The following is a 9,016-nucleotide window of genomic DNA, read 5'->3' as shown; positions in this document are numbered from 1 at the left end:
TCTGTATTCTGTTTGGCTGTGCACAGATCCGAGATACATGTATTTGAAAGGGATGCAATGGAGGCGAGTTATATGCCAATCAATCAATCGACCATGAGCTCACATCAGATTTTGTCTCGCGTCCAAATGATCACGGAGTTGACATCTGTTTATTCCACTGTCAAAGCTTGAAATGGGACAAATGGGAATTCCTGGGAATGAATCCATTTTGACAAGAGCGGATGTTTTGATTTACAGAGATTAATGCTTCGGTCCGATCTGTCACATGATCATTGCTTTTTGGTCAAAGCACGATTATGGTGGAAGAAAAGATATATAAAACATAGCGTGATTGAAATATGACATATATTCCTTTAGGCAATGCAGGGAGAGAAGGTTTATATATATATATATATATATATATATAATATATATATATATATATATATATATATATATATATATATTCTATATATATATATATATATTCCTTTAGGCAATGCAGGGAGAGAAGGTTTATATATATATATATATATATATATATATATATATTATATATATATATATATATATATATATATATATATGTTTCAGGATATTGCTCTTACCTTCTGATCTTTCTTCTGATCGATTGTCGCATTGCGAGTAAATGCAACCAATCTATAGGAGACGTTATATCCCCGGTAGTTTACTGAGCCATCAGTTCTAAACCTTACGGCGACTTTCTCAGTGTCAGAACTCCAAGCTTCAGGCAAAGATCGGCCGCAATATGCTTTGAGAAGCGATGTGTGTACACGTCTTCGAACTTAAATAAAAGGACGTTAAAAATGGATTTTACATTAACCACTATTAGTCAGTAATATCTACTTTTATCTTTTGATGGCACAGCTTTTATTTTCGCCCTTCTTACCACTGACAAGTTACTTACGGCACCTATCATTTGTGCACCCAGATCAGTGGATATCGCTGTAATATGTTGCTCCCTTTTTCAAGAGTGCGGAAGTGACTTCTCATCAACGTATAATGAAAAAAGTGATTTAACTCAAAGACGCATAGGATGAAGGTGTACATAATTATGCCCAACGTCAGTTGATACTAAAACTAATAGCTGAAATGCATGATGATGTAAAACTACTCTTAAGAAGTACGCGCCTCGAAAGTGAAATAATTAAACTTTTGTTAAAACTTTCCTAAATGAAACTTTAAACCATTCTCTTAACAAATCGGGAATAAGATTCAGGAGTCACCGTCACAAAGCTTTAATAGAGAAACAAATTACCTAACATTTACTGATATTGAAATTAGAAATGGCCACCATCCCTGTGTTAACTAAATGGGGATAATAAATTGTATATTTTCAAAAAACTAAGACGGTAGAAATTTATCTCACTCCAGCAGCTTTAAATGAGCCGACAAGTGTGGTAGATCATAAACAATTGTAAAAAATTTAGAATATCTGTCCCCGAGGCGCATTCTACCTTAACGATTGTTCGTCTTCAGGCTGACTGGACTGTAACGTAGGGCACTAAGAGAAAGATTTTACTATCAATGGTCATCACTGAGACCCTGCAAACCTGCATTTAATAAACTATAGCAATAATGGTTCGGAGATTTTTCTGGACACTCGTCACTTTGTTATTTCTCGGCCTATACAATTTTCGAAATTTATTTAGCTCTCTAGCGCTACATTCGCCCTTATTTGCAAGTTATGAACCATCGTGATTGCATACCCACCGACATATAAATATAAACATAAATAAATTTAAATAAATAAATAAATAAAAATATATATTACATATATTTAATTATAAATAAATAATACATAAATAAATTAATATATAATATATAATATATATATAATTATATCTATATAATTATTATATATTATATACAGTGCTCGATGCAAAGCAGAGCGTTATAAATAAACAAATTACTTGAAGTACAAAGTAGCATAATTACATAATATATAATTGTTATATATAGATATATAGATCTCACTACTTTGTACTTCAAGTAATTGGTTTATTATAAACGCTTGCTAAGCATCAACATTGTAATTTCGATATATATAATAATATATATCTATAATAATATATATATATGTTAATATTATATATATATATAGATATATATATATATATATATATATATATATATATATATATATATATATATATATATATATATATATATATATATATATATATATATGTTCGACTGTGGTTTTTCAGGTTGTCCCCAGTGTTGTCGGTGGCGTGGTTATGATAAATTCGTTTGTAGGATATTACACACGTACCAATCTTCTGGTTCAAATAGTTTATTATAACAGCACAACGTTTCGTCCTAAAAGTAGGACTTCCTCAGGTGCTACAGATCAAAAAGTTTCAACACGGAGTAAGTCACAGTGATATTAACGTACAAAAGTTACATGTCGGAGAAAATACTAAGTGACAGTATGGTGAAAATACAGGAGTTGTTTCTTACCTATTTGAATGGCTCAGATGTTGAATGGCAATTGGGAGAATGTTTGAATGTGTATTTATAGTGTGGCTGGGAGGGCGCTAGTGTTGGAATTTGAATAAAGACAATGGGAGTAGCTAGCTGTGAATATTTAGGCCGTCAGGTGTTAATGTCTTTAATTTGGAAATCCACAAGGATTCCAGCTTTTTTCGAAGCGGGTCGTCCATTTTATTGATTTTCACAATGCCAACTATTGAAACGTCTTGGATTGTGTGTTGATCTGAATTGAAATGGAGCGCTACTGGCATGTTTGAGTTACGACGGATGGTGGACAGATGGTTATTGAATCTTAATCGAAATTCTGTTTTGGTCTCTCCTACGTACTGTTTTTTTGCATTTATTACAGGTATAAGATATATTATGTTTTTAGACTTGCATGTGATGTTTTGTGTAATAGTGTGAACTGTATTATTTGAGTGGCTATGGAAACTGGTGGCATTTGTCGAATGTTTACAGATGTTGCAGCCCCTGGTTGAGCCACATTTGTAGAAACCTGCTGGTGCATCGGACTGTTGTAGTTCACTGTGAACTAATAGATCTCGCAGGTTTCTACTACGGCGGTGTGCTATGATTGGAGTTTCAGCGATGGCACTTTTACAACGGGGTGATTTTGTAATATATTGAAGTGAGTTTGAACGATCTGTTTGATGTTTGGGTGCCGAGGGTTAAATGTAACTACAAAAGGAATACGTGTTGGTGTGGTTTTATTTTGTATTGTAGGAGGGTGTTTCTAGGAATTGATTTGGCCCGATTTATTTGGTCTATAACCAAGCTTTCTGGGTATCCCCGCTTGATTAATGATGTTGTCAATTCCTTTAAGCGGGTGTCCCTCCAGTCATGCCTGGAGCATATTCTACATATGCGGATGGCTAATCCATAGGTATGCCTAGTTTTGTGTGCCTAGGGTGTGATGACGTAAATGCCAAATGTTGATTCGTGTCTGTTGGTTTTTTGTATAAATCTGTTTCGATGTTCCCCTCTTTATCCAAGTGTTGCGAGATATCAAGAAAAGGGACGGAAGTTTGTGAGAGTGTCATGGTAAATTTTATGGTGGGGTGTATAGTGTTGATGAATTGATGGAATGCATTGACTATGGATTTATCATGTGCCCAGATTGAGTTGATGTCATCTATGAATCTGGCCCAATCAAGTGGTGTTTGTGGCGCTTTTTGTAAGATCTGAAGTTCCAATTCGCCCATGAAAATATTAGCATAGCTAGGGGCCATCTTTTGGCCCATCGCTGTGCCGAACACCTGTAGAAAGTGTGAGTTATTAAAAGTGAAATTGTTGTGGTGGAGAATGAGTTTGAGGAACCTGATTATTGTTTTTGTGGGTGGAACCTGTTCTGTGCGTTTATCAAGTACTTTTTGACATGCTGCAATACCCTCATCTATTGGAATGTTGGTGTAGAGTGCAGTGACGTCAAAGGTGGCGAGAATACTTCCTTTATGTATTTGCCCAAGGTTTTGAATACGTTGAAGGAAGTGGGTTGTGTCTTTAATGTATGAGGGCAGAGTGGGAACTAATGGTTGTAGATAATGGTCAACATATTCAGAAAGTTTTTAGTGGGATGATTAATCGTAGAAACAATAGGCTTGAATGGGATGTCGTGTTTGTGTATTTTTGGCAGCAAATAGAACTTTTCTGGATTTGGATTCGTGCATATAAGATAATCCCTAGTATCTTTGCATATGTTGCCTTCTTTATATTCTTCCTCGATTGCTATTCTAATGATTTTATAATCTCTAACATCCGCAAGATTTCACGAGAAATGGAATGATATTTACACAAAACATCCACCGCTCTACAGAACATCCTCATAAAAGAATGCAGGTATCTTGCGACCCAACATCAGAAATCGTCAACTCCAACTTGTTGAAATTGAAGGAACAGTGTTCTCCAGACTCTTTATCAGTCATCTCCGAAGAACTCGAACAATGGGAGAAAGATATTACACGACAGATCATCCAGACTAAACAACATAAACTCCATCGATATGGTATCAACGCCCGCATTTCTGACTACCAAATCAGTCAACACATTCATAAACAGCTATTTAGCCAACCACCGGAAAAGAAACAGAATGAAAACAGTAAGACTGAAAAAATGAACTCCGAAAACACACAAATGAACTCAGAAAATTCACAAACGAACTCCTCCACTGTCATCAACTTATCAGATGTTCCGCTCACTGAAGCCGAGGTAAGTCTCCTAGAAAGGGGCCTCACATTTTGTCCCACCCCATTGAAAGTAAATAAAATTCAACTCGACACAGATGCGAGCTCCTTTTACAGGCGCCTTCGTTTAGCGGAATTTTTCCATGATGATGATGACACCTCGCAACTTACTAATGAAAACCCATTCCGCAAAAAAAGTTGCTTTTCACCACCGATAAATCGTGACCCCTTTCTGGAGACTTACATCGCCCTAGTCACGGAAGACATCAAAAAACACAAATGCACCAATTATAGCAAAGACAACCTCAAACCACATGAACGGGAAGCTTTAACGAATCTGAGAAAAAGAAACGATATCGTCATCAAACCGGCCGACAAGGGGTCATCAATTGTTATTATGAATAAAAGCCACTACGTCTCAGAAGCAGAGAAATTCTCAATAATCCAAAGCATTACAAGCAGCTCCGTTCAGACCCAACTAATAGAATAAACAAAATCATTAGAGTAGCAATCGAAGAAGAATATAAAGAAGGCAACATATGCAAAGATACTAGGGATTATCTATATGTACGAATCCAAATCCAGGAAAGTTCTATATGCTGCCAAAAATACACAAACCAGACATCCCATTCAGGCCTATAGTTTCTACGATTAATCATCCCACTCAAAAAATTTCTGAATATGTTGACCATTATCTACAACCATTAGTTTCCACTCTACCCTCATACATTAAAGACACAACCCACTTCCTTCAACGTATTCAAAACCTTGGGCAAGTACCTAAAGGAAGTATTCTCGCCACCTTTGACGTCACTTCGCTCTACACCAACATTCCCATAGATGAGGGTATTGCAGCATGCCAAAAAGTACTGGACAAACGCACAGAACAGGTTCCACCCACAAAAACAATAATCAGGTTCCTCAAACTCATTCTCCACAACAACAATTTCACTTTTAATAACTCACACTTTCTACAGGTGTTCGGCACAGCGATGGGCCAAAAGATGGCCCCTAGCTATGCTAATATTTTCATGGGCGAATTGGAACTTCAGATCTTACAAAAAGCGCCACAAACACCACTTGATTGGGCCAGATTCATAGATGACATCAACTCCATCTGGGCACATGATAAATCCATAGTCAATGCATTCCATCAATTCATCAACACTATACACCCACCATAAAATTTACCATGACACTCTCACAAACTTCCGTTCCTTTTTGATATCTCACAACACTTGGATAAAGAGGGGAACATCGAAACAGATTTATACAAAAACCAACAGACACGAATCAACATTTGGCATTTACGTCATCACACCCTAGGCACACAAAACTAGGCATACCTTATGGATTAGCCATCCGCATATGTAGAATATGCTCCAGGCATGACTGGAGGGACACCCGCTTAAAGGAATGACAACATCACTAATCAAGCGGGGATACCCAGAAAGCTTGGTTATAGACCAAATAAATCGGGCCAAATCAATTCCTAGAAACACCCTCCTACAATACAAAATAAAACCACACCAAACACGTATTCCTTTTGTAGTTACATTTAACCCTCGGCACCCAAACATCAAACAGATCGTTCAAACTCACTTCAATATATTACAAAAATCACCCCGTTGTAAAAGTGCCATCGCTGAAACTCCAATCATAGCACACCGCCGTAGTAGAAACCTGCGAGATCTATTAGTTCACAGTGAACTACAACAGTCCGATGCACCAGCAGGTTTCTACAAATGTGCTCAACCAGGGCTGCAACATCTGTAAACATTCGACAAATGCCACCAGTTTCCATAGCCACTCAAATAATACAGTTCACACTATTACACAAAACATCACATGCAAGTCTAAAAACATAATATATCTTATAACCTGTAATAAATGCAAAAAAACAGTACGTAGGAGAGACCAAAACAGAATTTCGATTAAGATTCAATAACCATCTGTCCACCATCCGTCGTAACTCAAACATGCCAGTAGCGCTCCATTTCAATTCAGATCAACACACAATCCAAGACGTTTCAATAATTGGCATTGTGAAAATCAATAAAATGGACGACCCGCTTCGAAAAAAGCTGGAATCCTTGTGGATTTCCAAATTAAAGACATTAACACCTGACGGCCTAAATATTCACAGCTAGCTACTCCCATTGTCTTTATTCAAATTCCAACACTAGCGCCCTCCCAGCCACACTATAAATACACATTCAAACATTCTCCCAATTGCCATTCAACATCTGAGCCATTCAAATAGGTAAGAAACAACTCCTGTATTTTCACCATACTGTCACTTAGTATTTTCTCCGACATGTAACTTTTGTACGTTAAATATCACTGTGACTTACTCCGTGTTGAAACTTTTTGATCTGTAGCACCTGAGGAAGTCCTACTTTTAGGACGAAACGTTGTGCTGTTATAATAAACTATTTGAACCAGAAGATTGGTACGGGTGTAATATCCTACAAACGAATTTATCATAACCACGCCACCGACAACACTGAGGACAACCTGAAAAAACCACAGTCGAACATATATATATATATATATATATATATATATATATATATATATATATATAATACTACTTAACTTCACAGTACAGAGTATGGTATCTGTTACTTAAGTTTCATGCATCCTGCAATATTCAGACAGATAGACTGTCTGTCTGACGGTAGATTGCAGGTTGCATGAAACTTAAGTAACAGATATTATGACTTTCTACTAGAAGTAATTTGTGTTTTCATAACACTCTGCTTTTACCATCAAGCACTGTAATTTCCACGAGGACATCTGTATATGCTATATATATATATATATATATATATATATATATATATAATATATATATATATTATATATATATATATATATATATATATATATATATATATATAATATATATATATATATATATATTATATATATATATATAAATTATAGGGTGAGACACAAACTACTCATACTACTAAAGAATAAAGAGCAGAATAACTTGTTGAGGGAACAACACTGTTAGAGTTCCAGACTCAACCGTCTCCCGGTTGTGAATCTTAGACCCTGCCAGATGCAGCATGGCGCCTTAATATTGACAAATTCTTGTTGGAAACTGAACAAGTCAGCCAGAGTGCAACGAAAAATAACATCAGAATTGAAAGAGAATCCAAGTATGAATAATTCCAAATTCGCTGTGAACTACCTCGTATGTAACAGCATACCTGCAGAGAATCATAGAAACACGAGGGTTGACTGTCTTCAACGCTGAAATCAATGAATTCAAACTTGACCGTTCCTTGACCGAAGTTGCTCACATCGATGGTGATGGCACAGTTGGTGTTGTCAGCATAATTGTTTGGATATCCTGGTGAAGCGAAACCCCCACTTGGGCTTGCATCGAGGTCTTGATCATAAACGGTCACCACTAACGAAAAAGATTACACTTTCTATGGAAAGCCATGACTGACTTAAGTGGTCTAATATCAGGTTGTGCTGGGCATTCAATATATTGTGCTGGGCATTCAATATGTTTTGCTGGGCATTCAATATGTTGTGCTGGGCATTCAATATATTGTGCTGGACATTCAATATATTGTGCTGGGCATTTAATATGTTGTCCTAGGCATTTGATATGTTGTTCTTGGCATTTTTGTCGCCCTGTGAAAGGGCCATGACGTTTTTTGATTCAGCGTAATTCGCGACTTTGGCGGAATTCTCCGAAGAAAATTAACTTAAACAGTGAGGCACTGACTCAAATTAGGGGTAGAATGTACTCCTAGGCATAATAGCCTGCCAAGCTTTAAAACCAAGGCCCAGTTACGCGTAGCCTAGCCCAGGCCAATCGATTATCTGATTAAAATCTGATATCGACATGGGTAGGTATTATTACGGTCTTTTCATCTTCAGTCACATCTCAATGAGGGATATACCGCAGTTAAAGTTTGTAATACGATTGAGATCGAGCCTAGCCCAAACAACAATACAGGGGCTTCGCGAAACGCCGAAGCCACGTACCTGAAAACACAACTGAACAGCAAAGCCAAACCAAAGGCTACACTGTCCGGTTAAAATTACAATTACAGTAGCGAGCAGATTTGACGTTTAAATAGAGCTGGTTATGATAAAGTTAACACGATTGGAACTAAATTGGGATAATTCGATTAGCACATTTCTGAAGAATTTTAGAAATTTGTGTAATATTACACCATATTTGCTTACAATCTTTAACATTTTTTATTCAAAATTTATAATGCTGTTGACATGTTTACTGAGTAAGTATCAGTGCATGACGATGTAATGCAATATTGTTCAAAACTATGAAATGAAAATGAAATGTGTGA

General features: G+C 36.5%; 1 long non-coding RNA gene across 1 annotated transcript; it reads right to left on the bottom strand.

Annotated features, from left to right (window-relative positions):
- Nucleotides 1-2,280: 2,280 nt before the first annotated feature.
- On the bottom strand, nt 2,281-2,813 carry LOC139139631 (uncharacterized). Its single transcript, XR_011553847.1, has 2 exons — nt 2,464-2,813; nt 2,281-2,346 (listed from the first exon to the last, which is right to left on the bottom strand). It is a non-coding gene; the product is annotated as an uncharacterized lncRNA (long non-coding RNA).
- Nucleotides 2,814-9,016: the final 6,203 nt, after the last annotated feature.

The sequence above is a fragment of the Ptychodera flava genome, chromosome 9, assembly GCF_041260155.1.
Source record: "Ptychodera flava strain L36383 chromosome 9, AS_Pfla_20210202, whole genome shotgun sequence".
In the NCBI taxonomy this organism is placed as follows: domain Eukaryota; kingdom Metazoa; phylum Hemichordata; class Enteropneusta; family Ptychoderidae; genus Ptychodera; species Ptychodera flava.
The sequence above is the reverse complement of the archived record's forward strand: the minus strand, read 5'-3'. Positions and strand labels throughout refer to the sequence as shown.